Here is a 17,822-nt window from a genome sequence, read left to right as displayed (position 1 = left end):
ATTCATTCAAACAGCACTTTCGTGCGTTTTTCCAGCAGCTCTTCGCAATGCTTCAAGCATTGCGCTGTTTATGACTTCAAGCCTATCATCTCCCAAGATTAGGCTGGTGTAACTGCTGTGAAATAGCTAGCTAGTTAGCGGGGTGCGCGCTAATAGTGTTTCACATGTCACTCGCTTTGAGACTTGGAGTAGTTGTTCCCCTTGCTCTGCAAGGGCCGCAGCTTTTGTGGAGCGATGGGTAACGATGCTTCGAGGGTGGCTGTTGTTGATGTGTTCCTGGTTCGAGCCCAGGTAGCGGCGAGGAGAGATGGAAGTTATACTGTTACACTGGCAATACTAAAGTGCCTATAAGAACATCCAGTCAAAGGTTAATCAAAGGTTAATCAAATGAATCAAAGGTTAATGAAATACAAATCGTATAGAGAGAAATAGTCCTATAATTCCTAGAATAACTATAACCTAAATCTTGTTACCTGGGACTATTGAAGACTCATGTTAAAAGGAACCACCAGCTTTCATATATTCTCATGTTCTGATCAAGGAACTGAAACTTTAGCTTTCTTACATGGCACATATTGCACTTTTACTTCTCCAACACTTTGTTTTTGCATTATTTAAACCAAATTGAACATGTTTCATTATTTATTTGAGGCTAAATTGCTTTTATTGATGTGTTATATTAAGTTAAAATAAGTGTTCATTCAGTATTGTTGTAATTGTCATTATTACAAAAAAAAAAAAAAAAAAGTCAGATTCATCAGTATCAGCTTTTTTGGTCCTCCAATAATCGGTACCGGCGTTGAAAAATCATAATCAGTCGACCTCTAGTTCATATATGTCTAGCTTGGTGTTTGGTCGCAGGTTCAGGATGGCTGAGAAATCACATTAACCTGGAGCTAAGTCTGCAGATTGCACTACTGGGTGATCTGAAAGCCATAGCCATTCAATCAATCGTATAATAATACTCTTAGTAAAAATATTCATCTTTAATTTACTATCTGTAGAATCAATGAGAATAGAAAGGATCAGAACTTTTGTGAAACATCACAGCGCCGTTGAAGAATATTTGGCAAGTAGAAATCCAAACTGGATGGTTTTCAGAGATAGATTGAAATATATATATATATATAAAAAAATTCACCTTTATTTAACCAGGTAGGCCAGTTGAGAACAAGTTCTCATTTACAACTGTGACCTGGCCAAGATAAAGCAAAGCAGTGGTACACAAACAACAACACAGAGTTACACATGGAATAAACAGAGTCAATAACACAATAGAAAAAGTCTATATGCAGTGTGTGTAAATTGCGTGGGGAGGTAAGGCAATACATAGGCCATAGTAGCGAAGTAATTACAATTTATCAAATTAACACTGAAGTGATAAATGTGCAGATGATGATGATGTGCAAGTAGAAATACTGGTGTGCAGAGGGGGCAGAAAAGTAAATAAAAACAATATGGGGATGAGGTAGGGAGATTGGGTGGGCTACTTACAGATGGACTATGTACAGCTGCAGCGATCGGTTAGCTGATCAGATAGCTGATGCTTAAAGTTAGTGAGGGAAATATAAGTCTCCAACTTCAGCGATTTTTGCAATTCGTTCCAGTCATTGGCAGCAGAGAACTGGAAGGAAAGGCGGCCAAAGGAGGTGTTTGCTTTGGGGATGACCAGTGAGATATACCTGCTGGAGAGCGTGCTGTTGATGGGAAGGGTTGAGGTTAGCTGAAGGGTGGGACTAAAATAAATAGATAACTAGTGTGAAATGTGCCATGTGTTTAATGTAGATAGTATGTATCAGCTAGAAGTAGAAGCCTAAGTATTGTTGTCCATTAATTTACTCCAATTAGGGCAGGGGTGGAAGGGTTAAGGGAAAATAATACAATAGAATGTTTGTTAAAAAAAAATATGTATAGGGGATTGGAAATGATACAGACAATTACATTGAAAGAACCCACACTCTATCTGCCGTATTACAGCTGATCTTCCCCTGAAAATAAATAATCATTATTTGCTGCCGGTCAAATGTCCGGAGCCACATTTTCCTAACGGAAACCCTGGTGTGTGTGTTGGCATTGTCATTGTTGTTGAGAGCAGAGGATGTCGTCCTTGGAGACCTCTCTGTTTCGGCATACGCTAGCCTCTGACACACACTTACACAGGCGCGCACACACACACACACACTTGTTGACTGTGAACAGACAGCTGGGCTGGCACACAAGCTCATACTCGAACACACACATGCCTCCACAACACACACACAACAGACATACTGCCATGGCCTAACTGCTTGCTGATGGCCAGACAGCTGTTGCTACAACAGTTACACAGCCAACTCCTTTCAGATCTCCTCTTCTACCACCCTTTCTCTCTCTTCTCTCTCTCTTTGTCTCTCTCTCTTCTCTCTCTCTCTCTCTCTCTCTCTCTCTCTCTCTCTCTCTCTCTCTCTCTCTCTCTCTCTCTCTCTCTCTCTCTCTCTCTCTCTCTCTCTCTCTCTCTCTCTCTCTCTCTCTCTCTCTCTCTCTCTCTCCCAGCTACTAGTGTGGTTGCCATGGTGGTTCTGTGAAGAGTGGTTGCTGGGCTGTGGACAGAGAGAGAGAGAGAGAAGGATGAAGGGGGGTTCTACAGCCATTCTGAGCTGACTTTACATGCTCAGAATGGCCTGACTGTGCTGAAATGGAACTCCTCCACCATGTTTAGTTCCAGAACAGTGGAGCTGTTTATTATCTGTGTTAAGGTACCATACGAGTGTGTGGAGAGAGGACTGTCCTCTACACTCCTACGCTCCTGATATCCTAACACTTCAAATACTCCTACACCCCGAGTGTGCCCCTCTGTCTCTCTCCTTCCTCAGGAATGGTATTTATACAGACAGAATGGAAACAGGGCAGCGTGGGAGAGGAGGAGAGAATGCAGAGGAGAAAGGAAAGGAGGGTGTTGGCTGAGACTGGATTCTGTAGTGCTGTTGGGGCTAGACGGAGGAGAGAAGAGGAGATGAGAGGAGAGAAGAGGAGAGGAGAGAAGAGAATAAGGTAGGAGAGGAGAGAAGGGAGAGAGGAGAGGAGAGAATAATGGAAGAGAGGAGAGAAGAAGAGACGAAGGGAGGAGAGAATAAGGGAGGAGAGGAGAGAAGGAGGGAGGAGAGGAGGAGAGAATGCAGAGGAGAAAGGAAAGGAGGGTGTTGGCTGAGACTGGATTCTGTAGTGCTGTTGGGGCTAGACGGAGGAGAGAAGAGGAGATGAGAGGAGAGAAGAAGGGAGGAGAGGAGAGAAGGAGGGAGGAGAGAAGGAGGGAAGAGAGGAGAGAAGGAGGGAGGAGAGGAGAGAAGAAGGGAGGAGAGGAGAGAAAAAGGGAGGAGAGGAGAGAAGAAGGGAGGAGAGGGGTTCTAGAGAGTGATGTCATAGCAGGCGTCAGGGTTTGTGGTTTTGACAGGCATAGCTAGAGCGGCCTGTTAATCACCATGATAATCATGAAGTACAGTCAGTCTCAGCTGGCGGTGGTACCCTCCACACAGTAGACGGACAGACAGACAGAAAAACAACAACAACGACGCCACGTTCATCCTGGTTATTTACAGGCCCACCCGACACGGCCCCCAACCTCTGTCTCTCAGTCCCCGTTGAGCTAACGTCTAGTTCTACCTTCCATTGACACAGTCACACCTGGACGGCTGCCTCACTGAGCTGGGGCTACACATGACATGTATGTAGTCTGAAGAACGCCTCAGTGCCTTTAGGAAACATCACATCTCAGTGACATATGAGCGTCTAACGGTTGATGATTTATGTTTTAGCGTGTTTATATGACATTATATGTTGTTTTGAGCGGATGCGTAGGGGTGACATAGAGGGCTCTCTACTCTCTGTTAGGGCTCTCTACTCTCTGTTAGAGTTCTCTACTCTCTGTTAGAGCCCTCTACTCTCTGTTAGAGCTCTCTACTCTCTGTTTGTGCTCTCTATTCTCTGTTAGAGCCCTCTACTCTCTGTTAGAGCCCTCTATTCTCTGTTAGAGCCCTCTACTCTCTGTTAGAGCTATCTACTCTCTGTGGAATGTGTTGTTGGTAGACCTGGCTGTCTGCTTTGGAGAGGAGCCTAGTGACTGCTATCTGCTGCACTGTTATTAACACCTCACACACCTGACCTCACACACACACAAAACCACACAAGCACACTTACACAGACAGACACACACACATATATACACACACTCACTGGGCTAGAGAACGCAAACTGGCAGGAGATTCAGTGAGCCACTGGCTTGAGAAGATGGGGAGGGAGGGAGGGTGTAACGGTTTTCTGTATGTGAAGGAGAGTCGGACCAAAATGCGGCGTGTAGATTGCGATCCATGTTTATTGTGACTATAGCAACACGAATCTAAATACAAACAGTGCAAAATAATAAACGTAATGAAAACCGAAACAGCCTAAACTGGTGCAAACTAACACTAAGGACAATCACCCACAAACACACAGTGAAACCCAGGCTACCTAAATATGGTTCCCAATCAGAGACAATGACTAACACCTGCCTCTGATTGAGAACCATATCAGGCCAGACATAGAAATAGACAAACAAGACATCCAACATAGAATGCCCACCCAGTTCACGTCCTGACCAACACTAAAACAAGGAAAACACACACGAACGATGGTCAGAACGTGACAGAGGGAGAATTAGAGAGATGCATGGACATCCTCCTATCATTGGTACTAGATAGGGTGATGTTTTGTGCTGCCTGCCTGGGTCTGGAGGGATGGATGGATGCAGGTTGGTGATGATTGCCAGGCAGTGTAGCAGTGTATTTATAGATGCTCTCCTTGCGTGTTCTTCTCTAATCTTCACATTACACTACAACTGAAACACTCATTTTCTAGCTCTGCATCACAGAGCATGGTGTGTGTGTCGAGGGGGTTACACACACACACACACACACACACACACACAGCCCACTGGGCACACACACTGGTTGAATTAATGTTGTTTCCATATAATTTCAATGAAATGACTTTGAACCAACGTGGAATAGACGTTGACTTGACGTCTGTTCCCAGTGGGAGATCTCTTTGCCATCAGACGCTGAAGGACGACATTATCTGCTACAGTGGAAACCCAATGCCTCGCATTCACACATTCTGTCAGGATAAAGCCCCACTAGAGCAGACTGATGTCTTGGTTGTATGTAGGCCAAGGACTGGGGTTCTGGAGGACGACATTCTCTCTCTCTCTCTCTCTCTCTCTCTCTCTCTCTCTCGCTCTCTCGCTCTCTCTGTCTCTGTCTCTTTCTCTCTGTCTCTCTCTCTCTCTTTCTCTTTCTCTCTGTCTCTCTCGCTCTCTCTCTGTCTCTCTTTCTCTCTTTCTCTGGGGGGGTTTATTTCTGTTTGTCAGAAATAGAAGATTAATCCCCTGAAATGAGCAGCTCTGAGAATCTTCAGCCCTCCCTCAATCCATTCCTCATGCGTCACTCCGGCCTCTCATCCTGCTGCTGGTTCTTGAGCCTCCAGTGTAGCGTGTGTGTGTGTGTGTGTGTGTGTGTCTTTGTACCATCACAGGTTCATCTTTGGCTGGATGTTATTTGTCTTCTTTGATTGAAATATATTTGAGCCCATTGAAACCATAGAGGATTGGTCTTGGGAGGTGAGACATATACTGAGACTGCTGTGAAGCTGTGAGCAGTGAATAATGCTGATGACAGAGATAATCTGGATCCTGCTCTATGTTCTGAGTGACAGACAGCCAGGTGATATGATGTGATGGTGATGATGCGTTTCCTGCCACAGAGGGAAGTGGTGAAGGAAGTGTGTGTTAGCCTGTTGAGTGACACGCCGTCTGATCTCTCTTCCGCTCCCCGTGACGCCGTTTGTTCTCTCTCTCTGGATGACGTCACTCCTGCGTGTGTGTGTCCCTGAGGTGTGATGGGAACACTGTGGCGGTGGGTTGGGTCAGGTCGGGTCCAGAGTGATGGGTCAGGATGGGAAAACCATCGAGCAGGAACATGTCGTGTCCACACAGAGGAGAGGAGTGAGAGACAGATCACTGAACAGTGGCTTCCTGAGCCCTTCTGAACTCTCACACTGTAGAAGGCTGTAAACCACACGCCAGTGGACACTGTCCCTGATGCAGTGAACAAATAGGAGGAGAGGAGTGAGAGACAGATCACTGAACAGTGGCTTCCTGAGCCCTTCTGAACTCTCACACTGTAGAAGGCTGTAAACCACACGTCAGTGGACACTGTCCCTGATGCAGTGAAACAAATAGAATTAACATTGAAGAATGAAGTGAGCTTTATGCAACATGTTTCTGGATACAGACCCATCACACCCCTTTGTTGGTCTGAAGTCTGACGAGTTAGTCTTGTTTCTACGTTAAACCACACTAGTCTTCTCATGGTCTTGCCAGTGGGGCGACACTTGGACTCAGGTCTGTACTGTCTGTGTCTGTATGTGTGAGGGAGTTGCTTGAAGACTGACCAATGTGTTTCTGTGTCTCCAGGGAGCATGTTTGAGTGACAAGCGAAGGAGGAAGTGGGATCTCTGAAGCTCCTCCCCCTGCTGGTGGAGCCTCTGTACATCTGGACCAGAGACCCCTTTACTCAGCAGGACAGGTACAGCTTTGTGTGTGTGAGAGAGGACCAGTTATGTTAGTTTTACTACTACAGCTTTCACATGGCTAAACTGTAGTCATCCGACATTGACACAGAGGGGCTGATAGAAGTCTGCTGGGTCAAACTGCTCACAGAGATGCGTGTGTGTGTGTGTGTGTGTGTGTGTGTGTGTGTGTGTGTGTGTGTGTGTGTGCGCGCAAAGCCTCAGAGATGTAGTCACCACGCCCCAATTACAAGAGCAATTAAAAGAGCAATTACACAGGATTCATAGAGGCCAGGGGGAGGAGGGGAGTTGTGGTTTATAAGACTGGTTGTGTGTGTGTTGGTGCTAGGAAACACCCTCACAGTGACAGTAATGTGTATTGATTCCAGTCCTAAAATGCCTGAGTGATTTGAGATTGAATTGTTTCATTCCACTTTGCATTGGTGCCAAGCTTTGCATCAGTAATCAATTTGACAGTGCTTTTATTTTGCCTTTGTGGGCAGTTTCTCTCCCTCTACCTCCCTCTACCTTCCTCTACCTCCCTCTCACTCCCTCTACCTCCCTCTAACTCCCTCTACCTCCCCCTCCCTCTACCTCCATCCTCCTCCCTCTACCTCCCCCTCCCTCTACCTCCCTCTACCTCCCGCTCACTCCCTCTACCTCCCTCTACCTCCCTCTCACTCCCTCTACCTCCCTCTACCTCCCTCTACCTTCCTCTACCTCCCTCTCACTCCCGCTCACTCCCTCTACCTCCCTCTACCTCCCTCTACCTCCCTCTACCTTCCTCTACCTCCCTCTCACTCCCGCTAACTCCCTCTACCTCCCTCCCTCCCCCTATCACTCCCTCTACCTCCCTCCCCCTCCCTCTACCTCCCTCCCTCTATCACTCCCTCTACCTCCCTGTACCTCCCTCCCCCTCCCTCTACCTCCCTCTACCGCTTTCCCCCTCCTTATACCTCCCCTCCCTCCCCCTCCCTGTACCTCCCTCCCCCTCCCTCCCTCTACCTCCCTCTACCTCCCTCCCCCTCCTTCTACCTCCCCTACCTCTACCTCCCTCCCCCTCCCTCTACCTCCCTCCCTCTACCTCCCTCCCCCTCCCTCTACCTCCCTCCCCCTCCCTCTACCTCCCCCTCCCTCTCCCTCCCCCTCCCTTTACCTCCCTCTACCGCCTTCCCCCTCCTTCTACCTCCCTCCCCCTCCCTCTACCTCCCTCTACCGCCTTACCCCTCCTTCTACCTCCCCCTCCCTCTACCTCCCTCCCTCTACCTCCCCCTCTACCTTCCTCTACCTTCCTCTACCTTCCTCTACCTCCCTCTACCTCCCTCCCCCTCCCTCTACCTCCCTCTACCGCCTTCCCCCTCCTTCTACCTCCCTCCCCCTCCCTCTACCTCCCTCTACCGCCTTACCCCTCCTTCTACCTCCCTCCCCCTCCCTCTACCTCCCTCCCTCTACCTCCCCCCTCTACCTTCCTCTACCGCCTTCCCCCTCCTTCTACCTCCCTCCCTCTCCCCTCCCTCTACCTCCCTCCCCCTCTACCTCCCCCTCCTTCTACCTCCCTTCCCCTCTACCTCCCCTCACTCTCCCTCCCTCTACCTCCCTCCCTCTATCTCCCTCCCTCTATCTCCCTCCCTCTACCTCCCCCTTCCTCTCCCTCCCCCTCTCTCTACCTCCCTCTACCGCCTTCCCTCTCCCTCTACCTCCTTCCCCCTCTACCTCCCCCTCCCTCTACCTCCCTCTATCTCCCTCTACCACCTTCCCCCTCCTTCTACCTCCCTTCCCCTCTACCTCCCTCTACCTCCCCTCACTCTCCCTCCCTCCCCCTCCCTCTACCTCCCCCTCCTTCTACCTCCCTCTACCTCCCTCCCCCTCTACCTCCCTCCCGCTCCCCCTCCCCCCTCTCTGTCTCTGTGTGCCTAGAGTAAGTCTGAGCTCTTGACCCCCACGAGGTTCTGACCTGAAACTGAACCATAGCCGCGTCCTAGAGAGAGACTGATTCAGAAGTGTGTGTGTGTGTGTTAGGGCTGTGACGGTCCTGGAATTTCAGAGGACAGTAATTGGTCAGTCAAACAACTGTGTCTCCGTAATAACCGTCCGAATAGCAAAACAAATAATTGGGGGGGACACATTATCTCCTCTCCTCTGCATGTGCTGCCATAGAAATAGAATGAGTAGAATGGGCATAATGGGTGGACTGGCAGGAATTGCGAGTGTACTCATAGGAGCAAAACAGGAAGTAAAAACAGGAAGTAAAAGCGGGAAATATACTGTGATTTGCTGATTCAACTCAAATGACTAAGGATGTGCATCTCTCCTTACAAGCAGGATTTGGCACACATCTAGATACATGGGCTCCGATATGATACAGGAACGATACGTTTCAAACCAAAGGTATCGGTGCGATTCGGTTTGAATAGGTGAAGGAATTGATGTGATTGTGTTTGATACCATTCGATCCATTAACATTTGTTGCATGAACACATTCATTCTATAGCATAGCTTTGGATTTGAAAAGCGAATGGTTTTGACCGTTTGCGAAGTTCCGGAGGAGAGCTGGTGTTCTCCTGCTCAGACTCAGACTACAGGCCTACAGGGCAGCTGTCCTAGTTAGGAAATTACAACTTTATCATGTTCATGTAAAAATGAAAGCAGAACTACCAAAACAATGTGTTATGGTGAATCTGGCCATCTAAAAGCCCCAATCAGCAGTAAGATGTGCAGTCTGTAGGACGTGAGTTGTGTCCACTCTGGTAGCCTACACAAGTCTGTCAGTAAAACACCCTTTTCTACAATGACCCAGCAAATGACATTGTCACCCAACTAATAAAGCCTATGATTTGACATTGTCACCCAACTAATAAAGCCTATGATTTGACATTGTCACCCAACTAATAAAGCCTATGATTTGACATTGTCACCCAACTAATAAAGCCTATGATTTGACATTGTCACCCAACTAATAAAGCCTATGATTTGACATTGTCACCCAACTAATAAAGCCTATGATTTGACATTGTCACCCAACTAATAAAGCCTATGATTTGACATTGCGAGAGCCATTTTCCATGCGTTTGAATGCTGAAGGCGCCGTGCAGATATAGGAGTATTTGATCGGGGAGGTTCTGGTTGGCGTGAGCAGCTGTGCTCTGTATGCACAGCTGTAATCTGACTTGGAGATCAATACGGTCATAAGCATTTCCTGCTTAGTTCAATAGGAGAAGACACATCTATTAAGTCACAAAAGATTCCAGATATTTTCAGAGGGGAAATAAAAGGATGTGAGTAAACAACGTCAGTGAACTGGTTCGTAACGTTTGAATGGTTTTTCTGACTGATTCATGCTACATTTGGAACGGTTTGGGCTCCACGGGCCGATGCACTCGTATCTTTAACATTTGAACCGGGGAACCATGCATATTTCAGTCAGCTGTTCATTCCCAACTCAGACTTGCTTTAGAATTGTTTTTATTACAAATAATTAACGGTTATGACGTCTTCATCCGTCATTTACATGGTAATTGTGCAAGCCCTAGTGTGTGTGTGTGTGTGTGTGTGTGTGTGTGTGTGTGTGTGTGTGTCTGTGTGTGTGTGTGTGTGTGTGTGTGTGTGCCTGGGCTGCTCACACAAACACACTATGATCATTTATGACCGTGTGTGTGTGTTTGTGTGTGCTTGATAATGCACTGGGTTCTAAATTCTGGTGTCATGACAACGCACGACACACGCACACAGGACACACCAAGAATCCCATTGAGCACATTCCTCATAGCAACTCCATAAATCCTTGAGTAGTGAACATCTCCAAGCCTCAGAGGATCATTATTCTCTGGCTGTAACCTAGTAGTTGTGCAATCTCCCTCGAACGGAGGATTAAACCAGCAGAGGAAGGAGAGAAGAAGAGAGGAGGGGATCTCCTCTGTGAAGGCAAGTAGTGATGGCAACCACTCTGGAAAGGAGAAAACGTAATGGAGAGAGGGGAGGGGAGATGGGGGAGGGGAGATGAGAGAGGGGAGGGGAGATGAGAGATGGGAGGGGAGATGAGAGAGGGGGGAGGGGAGATGGGAGGGGAGAGGGGAGATGAGAGAGGTGAGGGGAGATGAGAGAGGTGAGGGGAGATGAGAGAGGGGAGGGGAGATGAGAGAGGGGAGGGGAGATGAGAGAGGGGAGGGGGGAGGGGAGATGAGAGAGGGGAGGGGAGGGGAGATGAGAGAGGGGAGGGGAGGGGAGATGAGAGGGGGGAGGGGAGGGGAGATGAGGGAGGGGAGAGAGGAGAGGGGGGAGGGGAGGGGAAATGAGAGAGGGAAGATGAGAGAGGGATGTTAATCGAAGGGAGGGGGAAATGGAGTGAAGATATGGAGATGAAGAAGGTAGAGAGAAAAGAAAGAGGGAGGGATTTGAGACACAGAGAGAGAGAGACAGAGAGAGAGAGAGGGGGGGGGGGGTTGTCTGTGTTGTGTCAGAGAGGCAGTCTATTTTTGTCAGAGACTGCAAATACTAACAAACCTGATATGTAATATAGACACTCTGACTCACTCACTCACACACACACACACACGTACACACACACACACACACACACACACACACACAGTGAGCCAGGAGCCTGCGTGAGCAGGGAAGACATAGTGGGATGTCCTCTGCCATCCCTGATTAGAAATACAGTCTGCAGAGAAGGCAAGCTGAGGGACTGTGTGTGTGTGTGTGTGTGTGTGTGTGTGTGTGTGCTAGAGGTTGACCGATTAATCGGAATGGCCGATTTAATTAGGGACTATTTCAAGTTTTCATAACGATCAGAAATCTGTATTTTTGGGCGCCGATTTTGCAGATTCAAATTTTTTTATATATTTTTTTACACATTTTATTTAACTAGCCAAGTCAGTTAACAACACATTATTATTTTCAACGACGGCCTAGGAACAGTGGGTTAACTGCCTTGTTCAGGGGCAGAACGACAGATTTTTGTCAGCTCGGGGATTCAATCTTGCAACCTTACAGTTAACTAGTCCAACGCTCTAACCACCTGATTAGCACCTGAGGCTGCCTGTTACGCGAATGCAGTAAGCCAAGGTAAGTTGCTAGCTAGCATTAAACTTATCTTATAAAATCAATCAACGACTGTCGTTGCCCCAACGTGTACCTAACCATAAACATCAATGTCTTTCTTAAAATCAATACACAGAAGTATATATTTTTACACCTGCATATTTAGCTAAAATAAATCCAGGTTAGCAGGCAATAACCAGGTGAAATTGTGTCACTTCTCTTGCGTTCATTGCACGCAGAGTCACGGTATATGCAACAGTTTGGGCAGCTTGGCTCGTTGCGAACTAATTTGCCAGAATTTTACGTAATTATGACATAACATTGAAGGTTGTGCAATGTAACAGGAATATTTAGACTCATGGATGCCACCCGTTAGATAAAATACGGAACGGAATAAACATTTTGTTTTCGAGGTGATAGTTTCCGAATTTGACCTAAGGCTCGTATTTCTGTGTGTTTATTATAGTTAAGTCTATGATTTGATATTTGATAGAGCACTGAGTGAGGGGTGGTAGGCAGCAGCAGGCTCGTAATAGTCAAAGGTATATGGTTTAGAGAGAAATAGTCGACGCGTTATAATTCCTGTAATAACTTGCGGCTGAACTTGAAAGGGGTTCCTTCGTTATTTTACTGTTCATGTCTTCCATAGAGAATGTCTTGATCTACTTCAAATAAGGTCTGTGTTTCATTCAGGCTTAAACCACCTCTGTTCATGTCTTCCATAGAGAATGTCTTGATCTACTTCCAATAAGGTCTGTGTTTCGTTCAGGCTTAAACCACCTCTGTTCATGTCTTCCATAGAGAATGTCTTGATCTACTTCCAATAAGGTCTGTGTTTGGTGTTTAAACCACCTCTGTTCATGTCTTCCATAGAGAATGTCTTGATCTACTTCCAATAAGGTCTGTGTTTCATGCTTAAACCACCTCTGTTCATGTCTTCCATAGAGAATGTCTTGATCTACTTCCAATAAGGTCTGTGTTTCGTTCAGGCTTAAACCACCTCTGTTCATGTCTTCTATAGAGAATGTCTTGATCTACTTCAGATAAGGTCTGTGTTTCGTTCAGACTTAAACCGCCTCTGTTCATGTCTTCCATACAGAATGTCTTGATCTACTTCAAATAAGGTCTGTGTTTCGTTCAGGCTTAAACCACCTCTGTTCATGTCTTCCATAGAGAATGTCTTGATCTACTTCCAATAAGGTCTGTGTTTCGTTCAGACTTAAACCTCCTCTGTTCATGTCTTCCATAGAGAATGTCTTGATCTACTTCCAATAAGGTCTGTGTTTCGTTCAGACTTAAACCTCCTCTGTTCATGTCTTCCATAGAGAATGTCTTGATCTACTTCCAATAAGGTCTGTGTTTCGTTCAGGCTTAAACCTCCTCTGTTCATGTCTTCCATAGAGAATGTCTTGATCTACTTCAGATAAGGTCTGTGTTTCGTTCAGGCTTAAACCTCCTCTGTTCATGTCTTCCATAGAGAATGTCTTGATCTACTTCAAATAAGGTCTGTGTTTCGTTCAGGCTTAAACCACCTCTGTTCATGTCTTCCATAGAGAATGTCTTGATCTACTTCAGATAAGGTCTGTGTTTCGTTCAGGCTTAAACCACCTCTGTTCATGTCTTCCATAGAGAATGTCTTGATCTACTTCCAATAAGGTCTGTGTTTAGTGCTTAAACCACCTCTGTTCATGTCTTCCATAGAGAATGTCTTGATCTACTTCCAATAAGGTCTGTGTTTGGTGTTTAAACCACCTCTGTTCATGTCTTCCATAGAGAATGTCTTGATCTACTTCCAATAAGGTCTGTGTTTCATGCTTAAACCACCTCTGTTCATGTCTTCCATAGAGAATGTCTTGATCTACTTCCAATAAGGTCTGTGTTTCGTTCAGGCTTAAACCACCTCTGTTCATGTCTTCTATAGAGAATGTCTTGATCTACTTCAGATAAGGTCTGTGTTTCGTTCAGACTTAAACCGCCTCTGTTCATGTCTTCCATACAGAATGTCTTGATCTACTTCAAATAAGGTCTGTGTTTCGTTCAGGCTTAAACCACCTCTGTTCATGTCTTCCATAGAGAATGTCTTGATCTACTTCCAATAAGGTCTGTGTTTCGTTCAGACTTAAACCTCCTCTGTTCATGTCTTCCATAGAGAATGTCTTGATCTACTTCCAATAAGGTCTGTGTTTCGTTCAGACTTAAACCTCCTCTGTTCATGTCTTCCATAGAGAATGTCTTGATCTACTTCCAATAAGGTCTGTGTTTCGTTCAGGCTTAAACCTCCTCTGTTCATGTCTTCCATAGAGAATGTCTTGATCTACTTCAGATAAGGTCTGTGTTTCGTTCAGGCTTAAACCTCCTCTGTTCATGTCTTCCATAGAGAATGTCTTGATCTACTTCCAATAAGGTCTGTGTTTCGTTCAGGCTTAAACCACCTCTGTTCATGTCTTCCATAGAGAATGTCTTGATCTACTTCAAATAAGGTCTGTGTTTCGTTCAGACTTAAACCACCTCTGTTCATGTCTTCAATACAGAATGTCTTGATCTACTTCCAATAAGGTCTGTGTTTGGTGTTTAAACCACCTCTGTTCATGTCTTCCATAGAGAATGTCTTGATCTACTTCAAATAAGGTCTGTGTTTCGTTCAGGCTTAAACCACCTCTGTTCATGTCTTCCATAGAGAATGTCTTGATCTACTTCAGATAAGGTCTGTGTTTCGTTCAGGCTTAAACCACCTCTGTTCATGTCTTCCATAGAGAATGTCTTGATCTACTTCCAATAAGGTCTGTGTTTAGTGCTTAAACCACCTCTGTTCATGTCTTCCATAGAGAATGTCTTGATCTACTTCAGATAAGGTCTGTGTTTCGTGCAGGTTTAAACCACCTCTGTTCATGTCTTCCATAGAGAATGTCTTGATCTACTTCCAATAAGGTCTGTGTTTCAGACTTAAACTACCTCTGTTCATGTCTTCCATAGAGAATGTCTTGATCTACTTCCAATAAGGTCTGTGTTTCATTCAGGCTTAAACTACCTCTGTTCATGTCTTCCATAGAGAATGTCTTGATCTACTTCAGATAAGGTCTGTGTTTCAGACTTAAACCACCTCTGTTCATGTCTTCCATAGAGAATGTCTTGATCTACTTCCAATAAGGTCTGTGTTTCGTTCAGGCTTAAACCACCTCTGTTCATGTCTTCCATAGAGAATGTCTTGATCTACTTCAAATAAGGTCTGTGTTTCGTTCAGGCTTAAACCACCTCTGTTCATGTCTTCCATAGAGAATGTCTTGATCTACTTCCAATAAGGTCTGTGTTTGGTGTTTAAACCACCTCTGTTCATGTCTTCCATAGAGAATGTCTTGATCTACTTCAGATAAGGTCTGTGTTTCGTTCAGGTTTAAACCACCTCTGTTCATGTCTTCCATAGAGAATGTCTTGATCTACTTCAGATAAGGTCTGTGTTTCGTGTTTAAACCACCTCTGTTCATGTCTTCCATAGAGAATGTCTTGATCTACTTCAGATAAGGTCTGTGTTTCAGACTTAAACTACCTCTGTTCATGTCTTCCATAGAGAATGTCTTGATCTACTTCCAATAAGGTCTGTGTTTCGTTCAGGTTTAAACCACCTCTGTTCATGTCTTCCATAGAGAATGTCTTGATCTACTTCCAATAAGGTCTGTGTTTCAGACTTAAACTACCTCTGTTCATGTCTTCCATAGAGAATGTCTTGATCTACTTCCAATAAGGTCTGTGTTTCAGACTTAAACCACCTCTGTTCATGTCTTCCATAGAGAATGTCTTGATCTACTTCAGATAAGGTCTGTGTTTCAGGCTTAAACCACCTCTGTTCATGTCTTCCATAGAGAATGTCTTGATCTACTTCAGATAAGGTCTGTGTTTCAGACTTAAACCACCTCTGTTCATGTCTTCCATAGAGAATGTCTTGATCTACTTCCAATAAGGTCTGTGTTTCGTTCAGGCTTAAACCACCTCTGTTCATGTCTTCCATAGAGAATGTCTTGATCTACTTCCAATAAGGTCTGTGTTTGGTGTTTAAACCACCTCTGTTCATGTCTTCCATAGAGAATGTCTTGATCTACTTCCAATAAGGTCTGTGTTTCATGCTTAAACCACCTCTGTTCATGTCTTCCATAGAGAATGTCTTGATCTACTTCCAATAAGGTCTGTGTTTCGTTCAGGCTTAAACCACCTCTGTTCATGTCTTCTATAGAGAATGTCTTGATCTACTTCAGATAAGGTCTGTGTTTCGTTCAGACTTAAACCGCCTCTGTTCATGTCTTCCATACAGAATGTCTTGATCTACTTCAAATAAGGTCTGTGTTTCGTTCAGGCTTAAACCACCTCTGTTCATGTCTTCCATAGAGAATGTCTTGATCTACTTCCAATAAGGTCTGTGTTTCGTTCAGACTTAAACCTCCTCTGTTCATGTCTTCCATAGAGAATGTCTTGATCTACTTCCAATAAGGTCTGTGTTTCGTTCAGACTTAAACCTCCTCTGTTCATGTCTTCCATAGAGAATATCTTGATCTACTTCCAATAAGGTCTGTGTTTCGTTCAGGCTTAAACCTCCTCTGTTCATGTCTTCCATAGAGAATGTCTTGATCTACTTCAGATAAGGTCTGTGTTTCGTTCAGGCTTAAACCTCCTCTGTTCATGTCTTCCATAGAGAATGTCTTGATCTACTTCCAATAAGGTCTGTGTTTCGTTCAGGCTTAAACCACCTCTGTTCATGTCTTCCATAGAGAATGTCTTGATCTACTTCAAATAAGGTCTGTGTTTCGTTCAGACTTAAACCACCTCTGTTCATGTCTTCAATACAGAATGTCTTGATCTACTTCCAATAAGGTCTGTGTTTGGTGTTTAAACCACCTCTGTTCATGTCTTCCATAGAGAATGTCTTGATCTACTTCAAATAAGGTCTGTGTTTCGTTCAGGCTTAAACCACCTCTGTTCATGTCTTCCATAGAGAATGTCTTGATCTACTTCAGATAAGGTCTGTGTTTCGTTCAGGCTTAAACCACCTCTGTTCATGTCTTCCATAGAGAATGTCTTGATCTACTTCCAATAAGGTCTGTGTTTAGTGCTTAAACCACCTCTGTTCATGTCTTCCATAGAGAATGTCTTGATCTACTTCAGATAAGGTCTGTGTTTCGTGAAGGTTTAAACCACCTCTGTTCATGTCTTCCATAGAGAATGTCTTGATCTACTTCCAATAAGGTCTGTGTTTCAGACTTAAACTACCTCTGTTCATGTCTTCCATAGAGAATGTCTTGATCTACTTCCAATAAGGTCTGTGTTTCATTCAGGCTTAAACTACCTCTGTTCATGTCTTCCATAGAGAATGTCTTGATCTACTTCAGATAAGGTCTGTGTTTCAGACTTAAACTACCTCTGTTCATGTCTTCCATAGAGAATGTCTTGATCTACTTCCAATAAGGTCTGTGTTTCGTTCAGGCTTAAACCACCTCTGTTCATGTCTTCCATAGAGAATGTCTTGATCTACTTCAAATAAGGTCTGTGTTTCGTTCAGGCTTAAACCACCTCTGTTCATGTCTTCCATAGAGAATGTCTTGATCTACTTCCAATAAGGTCTGTGTTTGGTGTTTAAACCACCTCTGTTCATGTCTTCCATAGAGAATGTCTTGATCTACTTCAGATAAGGTCTGTGTTTCGTTCAGGTTTAAACCACCTCTGTTCATGTCTTCCATAGAGAATGTCTTGATCTACTTCAGATAAGGTCTGTGTTTCGTGTTTAAACCACCTCTGTTCATGTCTTCCATAGAGAATGTCTTGATCTACTTCAGATAAGGTCTGTGTTTCAGACTTAAACTACCTCTGTTCATGTCTTCCATAGAGAATGTCTTGATCTACTTCCAATAAGGTCTGTGTTTCGTTCAGGTTTAAACCACCTCTGTTCATGTCTTCCATAGAGAATGTCTTGATCTACTTCCAATAAGGTCTGTGTTTCAGACTTAAACTACCTCTGTTCATGTCTTCCATAGAGAATGTCTTGATCTACTTCCAATAAGGTCTGTGTTTCAGACTTAAACCACCTCTGTTCATGTCTTCCATAGAGAATGTCTTGATCTACTTCAGATAAGGTCTGTGTTTCAGGCTTAAACCACCTCTGTTCATGTCTTCCATAGAGAATGTCTTGATCTACTTCCAATAAGGTCTGTGTTTCG

The 17,822-nt window shown here is 44.8% G+C and overlaps 1 pseudogene; it reads left to right on the top strand.

The window, feature by feature from the left end:
* The window catches only part of LOC139396975 (polypeptide N-acetylgalactosaminyltransferase 1 pseudogene), a 53,636-nt pseudogene that overhangs the window by 21,801 nt on the left and 14,013 nt on the right, over positions 1-17,822 (top strand).

Source organism: Oncorhynchus clarkii, unplaced genomic scaffold (genome assembly GCF_045791955.1).
Source record: "Oncorhynchus clarkii lewisi isolate Uvic-CL-2024 unplaced genomic scaffold, UVic_Ocla_1.0 unplaced_contig_4007_pilon_pilon, whole genome shotgun sequence".
NCBI classification, from domain to species: Eukaryota; Metazoa; Chordata; class Actinopteri; order Salmoniformes; family Salmonidae; genus Oncorhynchus; species Oncorhynchus clarkii.
The sequence above is the reverse complement of the archived record's forward strand: the minus strand, read 5'-3'. Positions and strand labels throughout refer to the sequence as shown.